General features: G+C 55.5%; 1 long non-coding RNA gene across 1 annotated transcript; it reads left to right on the top strand.

Moving 5' to 3' along the window:
* Positions 1-1,449: 1,449 nt before the first annotated feature.
* On the top strand, positions 1,450-3,235 carry LOC128776093 (uncharacterized). Its single transcript, XR_008421022.1, has 3 exons — positions 1,450-1,598; positions 1,940-2,588; positions 2,894-3,235. It is a non-coding gene; the product is annotated as an uncharacterized LOC128776093 (long non-coding RNA).
* The last annotated feature ends 598 nt before the right edge of the window (positions 3,236-3,833 follow it).

Below are 3,833 nucleotides of genomic sequence, written 5' to 3'. Positions count from 1 at the left end.
GTGACCCGAGCCGAAGTCGGACACTCAACCGTGGGGCTCGAACTCACAAACCGTGAGATCGTGACCCGAGCCGAAGTCGGACACTCAACCGACTGAGCCACCCAGGAGCCCCTCCCATATTGTTACCACTTCTGACACTTTTGGTTCCTTTATGTGGCTCAGCTTTGCCATCATTTTTCTCGCACCTGAAGAAGTTTCTAACACATTTCTCATTGTGCAGGTTGTCCAGAGACAAATTCCCTCAGCTTTTGTATGTCGGGAAAAGACTTTTTTGTGCCTCCGTTTCTGAAGAATGTTTTCAAGGGCTGTACAACTCTTAGGTAACGCAATTCCCATTATCTTCTGACTTGCATAGTTTCTGGCCAGAAGTCTGTGATCGTTTTTATCATGTTCCTCTGTTTTTTTGTTCTCTGGCCACTTTGAAGATTTTCTTTTTAACACTGGTTTTGACAAATTTGATAACGATATACCAATAAGTGTGTGTGTGTGTGTGTGTGTGTGTGTGTGCACGTGCATGTGTGTGTCTTGTTTGGATTTATCGTACTGCTTGGATGTACGGATATGTACTTTTCATCGCATTTGGAAGGTCTGGGGCCATAGCTTCTGATGCTTTTCTCCCTTCCTCCCTATCCTGTGGAATCCAAATGACGCGTGGGGGTTCTCAGCCAGGCCGCCTTGCTCCTGCCGCAACATTTCCTGCCCATAGCGGTGTGGGTCCTGTCGGCAGGTGGAATGGGAGGCATCACAGAACCTCGACACAGACCAACCACAGACCAGCAGCCCCCACACCCACATCCTGATGACAGCCCCGTCCACCTGCAGGCACCAGGGTAGGAGGACTGATCTGCGACACCGGCCAGGAAATCGTCCTTCAAGTCAGACTTTGAGGCTTGGAACACAGTTATCTGAATAGAGGTTTTTCACGCGGGGCTTTCTTTACAAAGCAACTTTTCTTGCTCCCCGTGGAAAAAGAAGACACCGTCGTGCTGAGCGCAGAAAATTGGCGACGCATTTCATTCCCAGAAGAACTCTGACACAGATATTGTTGACTACGTGACAAAGATGGGGAAATCGGGCTCGGGAGAAGGAGGTCCCCCAAAGTCACGCAGCAGGTCAACAGTGGGGTCTGGACTCAAGTCCGGAACTATCCGACGCCAAACCCATGGTCTCTATTACCTGGATCTTGGGGTGGAACCCATCTGCTCCCCGGGAGAGGGAGGAGGAGGAGAAGGACGCCTGCCCCGTGACAGTGTCAGGACGAGCTGGACCGAGGGCAGGAATGGAAGGGGAGCGGGTGGCTCTTGGGAGAAAACGAGCCTCAGAGCGGCCCTCTGTGGGTGGATGGCAGATGCTGGGCAGGCGGGTGGGGGTGGGGATGGCCAGAGCCCGGACAGGCCTGAGGCAGGAAGGAGAGAAGCCAGAACAAAGCCAGCCAGCCCCAGGGAGGAGTTCAGATCACCCAGCACTCCTTTCTCAGGGCCAGAGGAGCTGGGGGCAGCAGGGACAGAGCCTGGATTCAGGGAAGAAGCCCCCTTGGTCCATGGATCCGTGTGTCCCACCCCAGAACTCCCCAGGCCTGCTCACAATATCTTCTCCAGGTAGGGAGGGGGGAAATGTGGGCTGCCCCTCCCAGCAGGGCCCTAAGGCAGTCGAAGGGTAGAGGCAGGAGAGATGGGAAACAAAGCCTCCCTCCCCCTGTTCCCTTCCTCCCTTCTTCCCTCCCTCTCATCCTTCCTTCCCTCCGCTACCCTCCCCTTCTCTCCCTCCCTCCCTGTGTCCTCTCTCTTTCTTGGCCTCTTAGGGGCGAATCCTTTTCTCCCAAGAGCTGGGAAGCCACCCTTGTTTCTCTCACTTTTGCCTCCTCCCTCAGGCAGGCCCCTGTCTCTGCTAGCCTCTAACGCGGGTGGATTGTTCACCGGCTCTTTATTTCCTCTCCCAGGTCTCAACTGCCCAGGCACACAGGCAATCCCGGGGCACACACGATTTCACGTTCTGCTTTTTCACGTTACCCCAACATTCTGCCATGTGTCTGCATCGTCATAGCTACGATCTCCTGGGCTGCTTTTCCCTTTGGCACAATCATCGCATAATTCTCCATGGAGAGGACAGACCCAGCTGGCTGACCCAATGCCCAAAGGCCCGATGTTTAAATGGTTTCCAGCTTCTTCACTGGTGTAGGGGACCCAGCTGTCTAGGATCTCGTGTGAGTTTTTCTCTGAAACCTGATGAGCAGACACTGTCAGAGCGACCACTTCCCAGCCTCCCCTCCGGCCCTCTGGGGGCGCCGTACTCTGCCCATGTCACCACCTCCCCCAGGAGACTTGGCCCAGGACAGATGGGGGCCTCATTCATTCGCTCATTCATTCCACAACTCCTCCTGTGCCCAGACCCAAGCCACACACCGAAGGTGCGGTGCCCCCCGGAGGGAGAAGGCAACAAGTCAAGGGGCAATTCTAACCTAGGATGATACGTAGCCTGATGAGAAGACCGTGTGCAGGGAGCAAAGAGGGGCTCTGGATCCTTCCATGAGCTTCCCAGGGAACACACCATCTAGGCTAAGAAAAGAGGAATGAGTGGAAGGCGGCCAGGTAAGTACATAGAGATGTCCAGGAAGAGAGAACTAGCACAGGCCAAGGCTCAGGGGTGAGTGTGCACCCCTCCAGGGGCACTAAGACTCTTGGTATGGACAGAGTCCAGGGGGTGAGGTGAGAAATGGCAGGACAGGAGACGAGGGAGTAGAAGGGAGCAGGTGCCAAGAGTCTGTAAGCAGTGATAAAGGGTTGGCTATTATCCTGAGGGCACTAGGGAGCCATTGAAGGTTTCTAATAGAGGAGACACCTGATCAAATTTGAATTTGAGTAAACTCATTCCTCTCACATTCTTTCCCTGGCAGCATCTTGGGCACGAGGGCAGTTCGGAAGGGCTCCGGGAGCATCCTGAGTCAGAGTTGCTGTGGAGGACACACAGGGAAATCATTGCGAGGTCTGAGAACAGAGCAGGGACCCAGGAGGAAGGACAGATCACAGCCAGGCTCCTGGTGAGAGACCTGTGAAGGACGAGAGCCAGGCAGCGGGGGGACCCCGGCAGCAACGAGGACAGAGGTCCCGGGCCTCGGGAAAGCTGGGTCGTCCCTTAGCACCCTGGACCTTCGCCTCACCCCCCCACCCCACAGCTGGCTCAGGCACCGCAAACCAGACCGCAGCGCTGCCTTGGAAACTCAGGCCTCCCAGCTCCAATTCAGGCCCGCCCTGCTCCTCCCTGGGCAGCGTTGCCATGGTAACCATTAGAGGTGGCGGAGATTCTCGCTGAGGCTGCAGAATGACATTAATCCTGCCTGAGCGTGGGCGGGAGGGTGGGAATGTATCCTGGCATTCCCCATTCGGATGGAGAGTCCTGGCCCCACTCACCTGTCAGGACAAAAGGCCGAGGGCCCACGGGCTTGTGACGAGCGTAATGGGATAGGGGTTGGGGTTTACAGAATGAGCTCTGTTGGGTCCATGACCCTGCCCCTTCTCTAGGCCACAGGCTCACCCCCTAACCCTGGCTGTCTGCTAAGAGGGGCAAGAATGACTGTGACCCTTCTCAAATGCCTGAGACACATACCCGACAGTCCTCCTTCTGGGATAATCTTAGGGCAATAATAACGATGCCTATGACGTGGTGAGCACTCACCGAGCACCGCGCTTGGTGCTTCATATGCACAGTCTCCCGGAGCACTCCCTGCAGGGCCAGGAAATACATTCTTCTTTATCCCCATTGCACGGGTGTGGAAATCAAGGCTTTGAGGAGACAGACCCCTGCCCCAGGTCACGCAATCAGCAAATAGTGTGCCC

This window comes from Panthera pardus, unplaced genomic scaffold (assembly GCF_024362965.1).
Source record: "Panthera pardus isolate Hobbes unplaced genomic scaffold, ASM2436296v1 HiC_scaffold_12, whole genome shotgun sequence".
Lineage (NCBI taxonomy): Eukaryota > Metazoa > Chordata > Mammalia > Carnivora > Felidae > Panthera > Panthera pardus.
Note: the sequence above shows the minus strand (reverse complement) of the source record. Positions and strands in the feature narration are given on the sequence as shown.